Consider the following 14,545-nt stretch of genomic DNA (forward strand, 5'->3'; position numbering starts at 1 on the left):
TTACCCACGACTGGGCAGGATACAGCTACAGGCCCACTACGTCAATCACTGCCGACTTCCCTTCCTCAGGCACAGCTAGCAGGAAAAATGTAAGCCAATTTTTAAAAAATCCCAAAAAACAAGGTCATTTCCCACGGCGGTGTCTTGCAGGCTATCTGTAGGATGTTATCGGTATTCTCAGAAAAAAGGATGCAGGGCACCCGGGTGGCTCAGTCGGTTAAGCGTCCGACTTCAGCTCAGGTCATGATCTCACGGCTGCTGAGTTCAAGCCCCACGTCGGGCTCTGTGCTGACAGCTCGGAGCCTGGAGCCTGCTTCGGATTCTGTGTCTCCCCCTCTCTCGGCCCCTCCCCTGCTCATGCTCGGTTTCTCTCTGTCTCAGAAACAAATAAAAACATTAAAAAGGAAAAAAGGACACAATGCTCAAGTAAGATTGGGACGTGCTTTATCATCTCACTTAACCCGCAGCGGGAGGGCTGACTGATACTTATTCCAAGACTTGAACAAGTTTGAGAATGCTTGGCTTAGTAACATCTAGGAAAGCTTACTAGTAATTGAAAATTTCCCCCAAACTCACTTATAGGTTTCCCCGAGCAATGCCTTAATATCAGGTGTTTTGCAGTAATCATTAGCCTCTGAGGTCCTTCAGGAAACATCTGTGTCAAATTTCATCTCTGGGTTCCTAACAGAGTGGCTGGCACATTCACAATGAATGAAGGAATAAATAAATGGAAGGATGAGAGACTGAAGAAAAGCATGGAAACCGGGTTTGGGCCCTAGCTCTGTATCTTATTAACTGGGATAATCTTGAATAAACTTCTTAACCACTTTGAGCTTCTGTTTTTTTCCAACGGAGATAACGTCTACTTTCTTTTCAGGCCACGTGTAAAGAACAAATAAAACAGTAATGGCAAACACTTAAGTAGCATTTATTATGTAGCAGGCATGCTCTAAACACGCCTTATATGCATTATCTTATTTAATCCTTACAAAAGTCCTAACAGGAAGGCAGTAGCAGCATTTATCATTCCCAGGAAAATTACCCAACAGGGAGGTGACTTGCTCAATTTCACTCGGCTTATAATTGGGGAAGAGCTGCATTTGAACCCAGTGGTTTGGCCGTAGACTCCCTGCTCCTTCCCCTCTCTCCACGTGTGTGGAAAACATTTGTTAACTCTAAAGTACTATTCAAATAAAAGAACTTACTGTTATGCCCTCTCTCAGAACAGACACGCTTCCCCTGCTCTGGATATCTAATTCCTGCCCCGATTCTGTTCTCTTGAAGTCACTAAGTAGAATTTTGGTTTGGGGGACGTAGCAGACATTCCCCACTTTACTAGGCTTGCTTGTCAGCCCCTTAGCCGACTGAGCAAGGCTTTGTTTTCCTTTTTTTCCTCCCTCCAGCCCAGGCTTGGTAGCATAAATCTAAGTTTTCATGAACAAAAGAACTCTGGGCTTATTACTTATATTGCTTATTACTGGATCGGATCTGCATCCTAATCCGGCTCTCCCGCCACTACCACCGTAGCCCCAGGAGCGGCGTGTTTAGAGCCTCATTGATTGAAACCAGCCAGATGTTTGGAAATTGAGATGCTTGCCCATGCTGCCGCAAAGGAGCCTCCACGATGTGAATTCCTGATGGCAGGCAGGGAGGGGGAGGGGAGGGGAGGGCCCCATAAAATGAGCAAACAATAAAGAGATGATTATAGGTGTCTCACTTCAGCGCCTGGGTTCGTAGCTGAGCATACCTGAATTGGGTTTTAAGCGTTAGTAATGAATTTAATTCTCCCATTTGGAAAGTGGTGGTATCAGCTTTCAGCAGAGTGGAGATGGTATTACTTTCAAACGAAAATTTGGGAATTGGAGAAACGGAGGTGTTTGACCCTGAGAATGGGGCTTTTTGTGATCACGACTTTCGGGGGAAGCTGAACACTGTGGTGGAAAGAGGCTTGGAATCGGGGCTCAGATCCTGGGTCAGTCACTGGCCACCCATGTGACCTTGAGAAGATCCTATTTTAAGTGCCATTTTCTCCTCTGTAACACAGAAATTATGACTCTACCTTAAATGGCCATATATAACATTCTTATTCCTGTGGTTATATTTGAAAGCCAATATGAAGGATATGAAGGGATAAAGGATAATAAAATAATATACAAGGTGACATTTACTCAAGTTAGCAGTTACTAATCAGTCATTTTACAAATATCTGGCTGTTTGGCTGGATGTGTCTCGATGGCATTAGGCCTCTCCCTGTATGTTCATAGACATTTTCTGTATATTTTTCAGAACGTCCAGGTTCCAAATCTTGTTGTTTCCTTAGCATGTCCAACCCAAGCACTCAAATTAACCCACATTCAAATTTCAACTGTATTATTTGTGAATTTTGTGACTGTAGGCAGTTTTCTTAACCATCCTAAGGCTCAATTATCTCATCTGTAAAGTGGGAATAACAGTTAAGACTTATCTCATAGAGTTGTTGTAAAGATTAAAGTGTTCATTTCAATAGCACATAGCAAATATTCAAAAGATGCTCGCTATTATGGAATTTGTATCATTACTATCATTTCAAACACATACATCTGCTTTATGAGTAAATAACATATTAGTATACCATTTGGTAGTTGGCTTAACATGTAGTTCTGGGGGCAATAACCCCATAAAGCAGCAGAACATTGTGGCCCTTCGGTGGCCTGTGCCTCAGAGTTTAAGTGATCCATGGGACACTGAACAGCAAGTCAGGGGCAGCCTAAGAACGTGAATACTGGAAACACTTCCTACATGAGCAAATAAGCAGAAGGGACTCATGTGACTTGAAAAATTTGGCAACCAGGGCACCTGAGTGGTTCAGTTGGTTGAGCGAGTGACTCTTGGTTTTGGCTCAGGTAATGATCTCATGGTGCGTGGGTTCAAGCTCCACATCGGGTTCTGCACTGACCGTGAAGAGCCTGCTTGGGATTCTCTCTCTATCCTTCTCTCTGCACCTCTCGTGCTCATTCATGCATGCTCTCTTTCTCTCTCTCTCCCTCTCAAAATAAATAAATAAACATTCTTTTTAAATGTTGGCAACCAAAGGCTGATCCTGGCCCCCATTCTCTGTCTCTTCTTCTCTTATGCCCTCAGCACACATCCTGAGCTCTAGCGTATAAAATAGAGATCCCTCAACACACTATGCTAATCCATCCCTCCAAACTGTGCACACACTGTGACCTCTGCCCGGACACCTCTTCACAGGCATTTGGGCCCCAACCCACCTACCCTCTTCCTACTTATGCCTCTACTGTAGGTTAATCATCCCTCTTCACTCATAACTATGATCTTACATGGGTAATGACAATAAAAAAAAGCATATATTTTAACTACTTACTATGAGCCACATGCATTATATTACTTAAGCTCCTATAAGGCAGGTAATTATTACCATCTTCATTCCACATATGAGGAAATAGAAGCTTACAGAGGTGAGAACATCTGCTCAAGGTCACTGAGTTGGTCTATAGCCCATTTGTTTACACAAGCTGGCCTCCAAAAAGAGGAAAAACCCGGTGAGTGTCATCTCCAAGGCTCTTGATGATGAACACAATGGAAGCATGACATTCAGTATAGGCTGAATACAAACACTCAGGCTGTTGGTGATGTTTTCCCATCTGTCTGCCTAGACCCCCCCCCCACCCCAGATTGCTCTGCCCCCAGCATCCTCTATTCCACACACTCAACAAAGTGTTTTCTAAGGAGTAGTTACATCTACCCTTCACCAATGCAACCAGGTAAAAAGAAAAATTTTTCCTAATATACAGTGTCCACTGAGATATGGATGAGCATCATGTTTGAAAGGTAAATCTAGGTTATTGTCCAAGCCCTGACCTTGACCACCAAACTCTGAATTCTTTTTTTTTTTTTAATGTTTATTTATTTTTGAGAGAGAGCACAGGGGGAGGGGCAGAGAGAGGGAGACAGAGGATCCGAAGTGGGCTCTGCGCTGTCAGCGGCAAGCCTGATGTGGGGCTCGAACTCATGAACCAAGAGATCGTGACCTGAGCTGAAGTCAGAAGCTCAACCAACTGAGCCACCCAGGCACCCCCCAAATTCTGAATTTGAATCTGAATTTGAAACTTAATATACACCATCATCTCTCATCTTCAGGTTTTTTTCCTGAGGATCAAAGAGATTCAGTGACCTGCTGAAGACCAGCTGGTAGATAGGCAGAGCTGGAATTCAAACCCAGGTCTGTGAGTCTAAAGCCTTCATCTACAAAGTCCTGTCTGTATGCAGACAAAATTCAGCAGACATGAAAATGGGACTATGGTAATCAACGAAGGCCTCATGGAGGAAAGAAAGCATCCCACACTGGAAGAATGGGAGATGATTTTAGTTAAGATGTTGCTAGGTGTGTTACCTCAAGAAAAGGGATTTATTGTTGGGGTAAATACATACGTAATGAATAAAACAATAATAATAGCTCTGAGATCAAGCTATTATTATGTTCCATGAATTACGCTAAGCACTTTATCCACAATCGCACAGGAATGGGGCTACTTTCCTTTCCAGTTCCCCTTTACCTGTGGGAAAAGCAAGGCCCAGAGAGGTTAAATAACTTACCCAACGTTACACAGCTAGAATTTCAATTCAGGTAGCACAACTTCAGAGCCTTTACTCCTAAACTCTGAGCACTAAGCAGACTAGAATTGGGTCCTAAAATAATCCTGTGTGTGTGTGTGTGTGTGTGTGTGTGTGTGTGTGTGTGTATGCAAACATGTATGTGTCCCAAAGTTCACATAAAAGCCCAATCATAGCATCTCTCCTGGCTTCTACCTACCTGTTCTGTTAGATCCTCACTACCAGCCAGCTCTGCCATGACTATAGCTTATCTGGGAATCACACTGTCTATACAATCCTGAATTGACCTCACAGTCTTTGGGTTCAGCTTCCAAGTGAGTCAGTCCTGCTATCATTTTCCTAATCCTGGACTTCCAACTAGCACCATGTCATGCAGGATCTAGGTCACCGGCCTCCCAATCTATGGACCACTTTTCAGTCAGGTACTCACCCTTGTTGTCCAATTGGCTGTGACTTGACTATAATATAGGAAAGAAGTCACACAGGCCACTGCCTATCTAGCTGAGGCTGCGGACACAGCAGTGGCCTGTAAAGTATGAGGTCAACAGTGTAGGCAGTGACCTCAAGCAAAGCATGTGTTTTCAAAAACCCAAAAGAGGTTCTTTCTTTTCTTTCCCCAAAAAAAGGTTTTGAGATAGAAGGGAACTCCGATCCATTCCCATTTTACACATGAGCACATCAGGGCTCAGGAAAGCTGAAATGTAGCCCTAAGATCACAGCATAATCTGAAGGAAAAGCTGAGGGGAGCCTGGGTGGCTCGGTCGGTTAAGCGTCCGACTACCGCTCAGGTCATGATCTAGTGATTCTTGCGTTTGAGCTCCGTGTCGGGCTCTGTGCTGGCAGCTCAGAGCCTGCAGCCTGCTTCAGGTTCTGTGTCTCCTCCTCTCTCTCTCTGCCCCTCCCCTACTCATTTTCTGTCTCTCACTGTCTCTCAAAAATAAATAAGTGTTTAAAACAATTTTTTTAAGAAGAACAAAAGGAAAAGCTGAGACCAGAATCCTAGCTGCTCGGCCCTGCAACCCGGTTCCCCTTTCCCCATGGCACATTGGAATCTAAAATGGACATTCATGTGCAAACACCTTGCTAGTCTCATGGCTCCGCTTTCTCTCGTAGCATCACGTGACTTTCAAAGTGCTGGGGGTCAAAAGAACTGTTTGCTTCTAATTGTCTCAATAAATTTTAAAGATGTGATTACACTGTAGTGATTAAGAACTGGTAAGAGTAGACGCAATGTGATAAGAGCAAGGCCATGAAGCTTAATAGTCCTTAGCTGATTGTCACCCTCTTACTTTTTTCTTTTTCTTTTTTTAAGAAGGAACAATTCTACCCAGGGCTCTAAAGCACCCGGATCCAACAGCACTTTATACTTCCTGCCATAAAATTTCTGGACTGGAGCGGCTGCCAGTTGAAGTGAGGATCGCATAAATAAACACCAGAGTTCGGATCCCCATGGCAGGCCAGCCTGGCCCGGGAGCCCCAGAGACAGGCAGAATAGATTCCTGTGCAAAGAAACGTGACCTTTCACACACTTTCAAATACCCTCTCTGTTCTTTTTGTCGTCTAATTCTTTCCTCCCCTTTCTTCTTTCCTTCCCGGCTTCCTTCCTCCCATCCTTCCTTCCTTGTCTTGTTTGGAGCAGAGTTAGGAGAAAGTACGTTAGACAGCAGAATCACCTTCTGTAGTGGGCAATGGAATGTTGTGGGCCCAGCACTCCACTAGATGAGCACAGCATATTTCTAACAGGGCCACACATTTAATGCTTTCTCTACATACAAGAACCCGACTTAGTGCTTTACAGAGGTCATCTCATTTTATTCCACCTTGCAAGGCAGTTATTACTATTCTTTGGATATAGAGGAGAAAACAGAGTCTTGGAAGATTTCTTAGATTATTTCCATTATATCATGTTGGTTACAGAATGGTAAGATCCACTTAATGGTTCACCGATTGATTTTCAAAGCCCTGAAGTACCTACAAAAGTAAAGCTCAACGTTGGCAAGAAACTACTCAAGTTCAAAGAAGTTTCCAGGAAGATCCATGATCCACTCAGATTTCCTCAAGGGCCACGTGTAATGTGAAATGACAAATCTCTCTTCATTAATGTTAAGCTGAATAAAATGTTTAGTATGTTCCCCAGAAATCCTATTTCCTCTCTGAAACCCATCAGGAGTCAACATTTGCCAATTTGCCATTCTTGTAAATTCAGTGCATTTTGCTGAAAGCGCTATTGCTGTATCTGTCAGCACCATGGCAATGCAAGTGGTAGCGGAAGGGGGAAGAAGTTTCTGACATCATCATCTCTGGTCCAGGTCTCCTTTCCTATTCCAAAGATTGTCCGCACAAGGACACTATGCTTTGATGAAGCAACCCATCTAAACGGTACACATCAGCGGAACTGTTTTGCGTCAAGAGAATACGGGAAATGCCAGTTGTATTCTGAAACGTTATCAAGCAGTAAGCAGTGACAACAAAGTAATAACCAAAGGGATCATCTATTATGCAAATGCATGGCCGCTGGATGTCATTCTAAGTCATCATTGCTTAGAGGAGAGAAATCAGAGACTAGATGTGGAGGCTGTCCGAGTCCTCTGCTCTCATCGATATCAGACCATGTGTCTGGCAGCACCAAGTGTCTGTAAGCTTAAGAATCTTATTCAGACGAAGTATAAAAAAGACAAAGCTGAATACTGAGAGTGAAAGAAAGACTGAAGCCACATGCAGAGCCAAGTGATAGACCCCAACATGAGCAAAGGGGAGACCGCTTACGAGAGCCTGAGGCATAAATCCAAGACTCCAACTTGCTGGGGTGGGTTGGATACAGTCAAGAGAGAAAAGAAGCTTACCTGTGCGGCCCTGAACACATTCTAGGCCAGCAAGTCTCCATTTGAAAACCTCTGGGCTTCCCTTTATCAACATGCATGATTTTCTGCTTTGTTTTCTGCCTCCCCTTACAATGTGTACTCCTGTAAGACAAGGTTCTGAATATTCGGCCAACACCCATAGAGTTCATGGAGCTTTGTAGCTGCTGGAAAATATTGGTAAAGGAATACAGGACTTTGGGCTCCCTTCCACATACCTGCCCTCTGCTCTACCATACTCTAGAATGCGTGGGATCCAGAAAGACGCACTCCCTGCGTCTCTCAAGCAGTTAATCTAAATGGGACTATTTAATGCAATGTCTATCCCAGACAGGATCATATCCTTGAGCAACTTTTTCCCCCGAATATGATACCTTTCCCATTCCAACAATTTGGCTCTCCTCAAATATAAGGTCCCATGTCTTGTACAAGACATTGTCTTTGAGAAAAAGAGACAATATTGGCAGATTGTGTTGTGTTCCCAAATTAGCAGTCTAGTACCCCCACCAGGGCCTTGGGAGGCCTCTTCAGATAGAAGGTCTCGGGGAAAAAACATGCGGCTGAAATAAAAGTGTCTAGAAAACTTGCTGCAGTTGCACCAAGGAAATATATTTCATATTCTTCTCTTGATTAGCATTCTAATGGCTTCTGACTCAGGTCTAACAGCTTGGAGAGAATATTACAGGCAATTGTGTAAATAATACAGGTTTTTTTTCCAGTGTGTCCAAATGTATAATTAAATGGATAATGTTACAGCTCCCCAAACCCGCTAAGGCCTGCTGCCTAAATGGAGAGCTTTTGAAATTTCATCCCAATACATGGTTACATGATACATTGCTTTTATGGCCCGCTGGGCAAATGACTAGTGGTTTGGAAAAGGTCTGAATGCATATTTATAGTAGAGAGCACAATGATGTTCGGAGGGCCAGTAAAATCGTTCTAGTAAATAACATGAATTATACAAAAGCATCTCTTTATGTATCTGAACTTTTCTGATGCAGGATGCGTGTCCACACAAACACACTTCATCTCCTTAATGTCTGCAGGTAACTCTTGTTCCAAATTCTATGCAATCGGATGTCAGGGTTAACCAAATTTGAAGGAGAAATTCTACTTGTGAAATCCCTCTGCAGTGCTCAGTGTCTTCTTGGATTCTCAGAGGATATAGTATCTGTTATTGGTAAAAGAGACCCAGTCTTAACCCCAAGCTTTTGTGTCCATGTCCACACTTCACCTCACACATCTAACAGACACCTTCGATAATGAGGACAAATCAGGGAGGCTTTTGTTGGAGACTTTGAAGGTCGTGAATGAGAATGGGGCTGGTGGGGAGGCCGTGTGTGCGTGAGCCGTGCTGTGGTTAGAGTCCAAGCCTCAAGGTCTGCCCTCCACAGGCTAGGTTTGCAACTTCAGAAAAGCCTCCTCACCTCTCTGAACCTTGTTTTCTCAGTCTGTAAGCAGCAAATAATCATACCATCCCTCTCTGCCTCACAGTTTTGTTATATAATGATTGAAGGAGGTCGTTCAGTTGGCAGCAGACGGCTCACAGTGAGCAGTTTATAAAGTAAGGCAGTACTGTTCATGACTTCACTCCCTCAACAAATACTATGGACAGGATACAAGTGAACACAACTTGAACACAACACCTACTACACAAGGTGAAGGCGTGTAGTAGGAAGCAGAGATAAAATAATACAAAGAGATAGGTCCCTGGACTCTTGGAGGAGTCTATAGTCTAGTGGAAAAGAAAAACAATTAAATGCAGTGCAGTGCATGTTACAATGGGGAAAGTAAAACGCTGTCATGGGTAGAGGTAAAGCATCTATTGAGGCCCCGCATGTGGGTGGGTACGGGGGTTGAGTTTGGCGTTGGGAGGCTGGTATGGAAAGTTTTAGGGGAAGATAGGACAGATCGGTATGAATCAGGCTTTTGACCTGAGAAGGGAAAGGCACAGAGAAAGGAGGGTTCTCGAGCTGAGACAGAACACTTGAGTAAAGGGGGCTGCGGGCTGGTTGCCAGGAGAGGAGCTGGTGGGAGGAGGTTGGATGGCAGGGATGGCAGACTGCTGAAGTCTCGTGAGTCTCGCGGAAGGGGACATCCCCGGAAGTTGCTCTTGGCCCCTCCAGCCCCTCCCCCTACCACCCACGGACCTTTCTCGGAGGGAGCTGTGGGTCCCCTTATCTTCCTCCCTCCTTTTAGCCTGGGAGCCTGCAGCTGCCTCTCGTCAGGCCCGGCAACATGACCCTTCCTAGGTAATGCCCCCTCCATAGGTTTTCTGGAGGTTAGAGAAGGTTCCATTTCAAATTCACTTGAAGTGTAATATAAGAAGTACGCCCACCTGGGAAAAGGAGAGCCGCAAACACCACGCATTTCCTAGCTTAATCCCTGGGCCTTTTTCAAACTGAGAGCACTGCCCATTAGTGGGTCTGGAAATCAAAGTAGTGAGTGGGCTTTGATCAGCAGTACTTTAGAGAATAGAATAGAATAGAATAGAATAGAATAGAATAGAATAGAATAGAATAGAATAGAATAGAATAGAATAGAATAGAATAGAATAGAATAGGTGCGGGGCTTTACAAGAGAGTATTCTATCACCAAATATTTTATTTCAATTACATACATTTGTAGGTGTGTGTGCACCCAGCTGCGAGGCAAAATGAATTTCTTGCTGTGAGTCTCTGTAAAAAAAGTTTGAAAAACACTGCTCGATCTGTAACAGGATATGAGGTTTGGCCAATTAGTTTCTGTGGAACGCCCCGTGAATAGATGTTTTGCAAAAATAAAATTGATGCTAGAAAATTGTTCTTCTACAATATAACTTAATTACATTGTTGAGAACACAAACATATAAATGCATGTACACAATTGAAAGTGACATTATACCATAAGAAATGAGGTATTTTTGCAGAGAATGTATAGAAATTGCCCAAGATCGCTGGCTGTGTGACACGAGGAATTGCCGGAGGCACTAACCAGTACGTTAATATGCACCATATAGACGACGACCACAGGTTAGGTGATGTATCTTTTCAACACGTTTGGACATGTCTCAGTGTTTATCACTCATCAAACATTTATACCCTCAAGAATGACTGTTGGTTCCATCAGTACCTTATCATTTTTAAAATCTTCTGTGAGCAGGTGAGTTTGGGAAATTCTCTCATCCTTGTTTTAGACCAGGAAGTACTGAAGTGCCTCGTTTTTAGGGGAGACGATTGGGAATCTGCGCAGTGATGTGTCTTGCTGAAAACTGACGAGAACAGCAGGCCTGTGTTGAGAACCCACCACACGTCTGTTACTTAACTGAGCACTTTATGCACATGACCCAATTTAATTCTCACAAGAACCCCACAAGACAGGTAATATTTTCTGTAGGTCACAGAGGTGGAAAAATTAGACCTGGGGAGGTTAAGTGATCAAAATAAAACATTGTTCCACGTTGCACAATTAATAAATGGTGGACAGGGACTCAAGCCAATGACCGGGGGGGGGGGGGGGCACAGGGCTCTCACCCCCCCCCCTTTTCCCATCGTCACAAAGGAGAACACTTCTTGTCTGCCTCACCCTAGTCTCTCCCTCTGGCTAACACTCTTTATTCGCTACAGGAAAAGGAGCAGTGGATTTACATAAGGAATGTCTAAAATCCACGGAACTATATTGTCTTTCTTAAACAGAAGGTAGGGCCACTTGACCATGTGGTCCTTCCTCTGGTACACTTCATTCTACCAGACTGTGAGTAGGAGCCACACAACGGGTCCCTCATGAGGGCTGGCTGGGTAACAGACAAACTCTACTTTGCAGATACAAGTGTCTTCAAGCCAGATTCTCAGAGGAAAAAAATAGGAAACTCCGTTCTGGGCTTGGTTGTCATGCCTGAGCTTTACTGAGAGGACTTGAACATTCAGAGTGATAAAGCCACTTTCATCAAGCAGATTGTCTCTTTCCATTTTGGCTTTGTGGAACCGTGTGTGTCCTAGCAATTAGAAGCCAGAAATAGAGAAGTGAAGTAAGGGCACCCTAAATATCCAACAAACACAACCTGGTGATTTCACGACCTGTTGGTGTTCAGAACACTCCACGGTCACACCCTCCTCTTGGTGAATTAGAGTAAAACTAATACTCTGAGTCACTGTCTTTGGAGACCTACAGCATCCTATAGGTAATAAGACCGATCCCTTAAAAGAGAACAAAACTAAATCTATCTTAAATCGCATTGCTTTTCTTAATATATCTTTAAAAGAAAAATAAAACTGCAGATTAGTTAACATATAGTGTAATAAAGGTTTCACTAAATTCAGCCCTATAACACCCAGTGCTCATCTCAACAAGTGTCCTCCTTAAAAAAAAAAAAATCTGGGGGCGCCTGGGTGGCGCAGTCGGTTAAGCGTCCGACTTCAGCCAGGTCACGATCTCGCGGTCCGTGAGTTCGAGCCCGGCGTCGGGCTCTGGGCTGACGGCTCGGAGCCTGGAGCCTGTTTCCGATTCTGTGTCTCCCTCTCTCTCTGCCCCTCCCCCGTTCATGCTCTGTCTCTCTCTGTCCCAAAAATAAATTAAAACGTTGAAAAAAAATTAAAAAAAAAATCTGCAGAAGGTTAGAACTGGGTAGAAACTGACAGAGCACATAACACAATCTGCTTATGTTATAGATGAAGAGCTGGGACCCCAAGTGAGGTGTGACTGCATAAGTGTCTCCGGGTTTTAACATTTCAGTTCCTAGGTCTCCCTGATTCCATCACTATGGTGTGTGGCTTTGCTGTGGACGAATTTGAATTCAATTTATTTCTTGCAAAGTCCAGCTCCTGCCTCACAGAAACAGGGTAGGTGATTGGGTAAAGCGAGATGCCAACCTTCAGCACAGCAAGTTACAGCCTTCAGAGACTTCCTGAAGGCAGAGAAAACCTGTAAAATGAGTTAAATGTATTCCCTAGGAGGAGGGAGGAGAGGAATTTTCTTAAAGAGTTTTTACATCCTTAGTGTGCTTTGAAGGGAGCTCCAAACAAGAATAAAAACAGAGACCACGAGGAGGCTGAGGACAGGATGAAGGTAGAAAATACTATTTGAATGAACAGGCTTTTAGCCTCGATTCTAATTAAATCCCCACAGGATGGCCCAAGCCAAATTCTTCAGGAGTAAAATACAGCCTTCTGTTTAGCAGATTCCTCCAGGGAGGCTGGGGGCGTTATTTATGGCCCCTTTATGCTTGCATAGTACTGAGAAGGAGGGAGGAAAAGGAGGGAGGAGAAAATCAGCACTGGTATCTCTCCTAAACTTCTTGAGAGCCCAAATCACCATCTTACTCTGCAAGAGAAGGGGAAGAAGGAGACAAACTCTCTAAAATATAACAGACATGTTAAAAATCGACAATTCTGTCTTGTAATACCATGTAATTTTCTAACAAATAGCACTTAAAATAAAACACATGTGCAGTGTCTTAGGGAGAGTCCTCCCAATATTGTATTTAAGGATCTGCTGCCCAGCATGGCTTTTCTCAGGCTATATTCCAGAACCTGTGTATACACCCCATGACGGCCTCTTCCTGAAATACCAAAAAGCCCTGGGAACCCATCTGCTCCAGCCTCTCCATTTTACTGATTAGCAAACTGAGCCACAGAAAGGGGAAGGGCCTGGCCCAAAGACACACAGCCAGGAACTGGGCTGGAAAAAGACAAAAAGATCCTGCAACGCTGTGTCCTCTGGAACTTACTATTCAACTAGTTGCTCAAACTTCATCTTCTTAACATGGAGTTAAGACTTGGCTCTATGGGCACCTGGGTGACTCAGCTGGTTAAGCGGCCAACTTCGACTCAGGTCATGATTCTTGTGGTTTGTGGGTTGAGCCCCACGTCGGGCTCTGTGCTGACAGCTCAGAGCCTGGAGCCTGCTTCAGATTCTGTGTCTCCCTCTCTCTCTCTGCCCCTCCCCCACTCATGTTCTGTCTCTCTCTCTCTCTCTCTCTCTCTCTCTCTCTCTCTCTCAAAAAAAGGCTCTAAACTGTATCCTTTATTTCTCATGATTCCTGGTATTTAAACAGCCCAACAGCACTTGGGGAAGAAATAGGAATACAAATTCTAAATGTGGTTGCTATGGTTCTTACAGAGGAACAAACAGATTTAGAGGAGAATGTTCAACTAGAAGAGGCCTCTGAATGATGGAAATAACTGGCCATCCATTTACATTGAGAAAAAATGATTTATCTGGTGTGTGCTTGACTAAGAGAGACCTGTTTTTGTTGGAAAAAAGCTGAAGTGACAAACTGATCACGGGAAGAAAGTTACCAGGAGAAATGACAACAGTTACTTGTGTCCCCAAAAAAGAGCCACATTCTCTTACTTCTCATTCATCTTCTTTTTCCTCTTCTCCTCCCATTCCTCTTCTCCCCCTCCCCTTTTCCTCTTCTTCTTTTCAATAAATTCACTTAAATTCAAGTTAGGTTGGGCCTTAGCTACAAGATGGTCCTGATTCTGAAGACAGACAAACATCTGAAAAGTGAGTGAATATTTTTACAACTTTCGTAGGTGATTCATTTTATCTTTCTGATTGGAATTGCTGGATGGACTGGTTCAGTCTGCATGAGTATGTTTTTTCTCTGCAGGCCTTGATGAAACTAAAGAAAACAACAATAACAGTGAGAATTCTATGCTCCAGAATTAAGTAACGTGGCTTTCACCATCCATCTTCCATTAAAAGTCTCACAACTACTTTTATGCAATTGTAGCAGGTGTCTTGTAGGCCAAAAATACCCTAATATTTCAAAAGTATTCAAGAATGGGGACACAGAGCTAGAATAAACACAAGAAAGGCCCCACCCACCCCAGTCCTTCTCTGTGGCTAAAGAAGTCTGTTAACAGGAGGCTCCATCTGGCTGTGGGAGATGGTTGCTTACCCAACAGGTGCAAGATCACGTGCACACGCGCACACACATAGTCACAGAAGCTCTGAATATTTCATCTGGCTTGGGTCCCCCCACCCCTCTCGTTTCTGTTAATGATCAGATATCCCCTTTGACTACACAGTGAGAAGTTACTTGAGGGAAGCCAACAAACCCATCGGTCTCAGCTTTTTTGTCTCAAGTG

At 43.9% G+C, this 14,545-nt stretch overlaps 1 long non-coding RNA gene across 1 annotated transcript in view; it reads right to left on the reverse strand.

Moving 5' to 3' along the window:
- LOC102900151 overlaps window positions 1-11,788 on the reverse strand; it is a 201,275-nt gene extending 189,487 nt beyond the window's left edge. Inside the window, exon 1 of the long non-coding RNA XR_006592191.1 lies at window positions 10,584-11,788. This is a non-coding gene — a long non-coding RNA (uncharacterized LOC102900151). The remainder of the gene's footprint in view (window positions 1-10,583) is intronic.
- Between the last annotated feature and the right edge of the window lie 2,757 nt (window positions 11,789-14,545).

Source organism: Felis catus, chromosome F2 (genome assembly GCF_018350175.1).
Source record: "Felis catus isolate Fca126 chromosome F2, F.catus_Fca126_mat1.0, whole genome shotgun sequence".
NCBI classification, from domain to species: Eukaryota; Metazoa; Chordata; class Mammalia; order Carnivora; family Felidae; genus Felis; species Felis catus.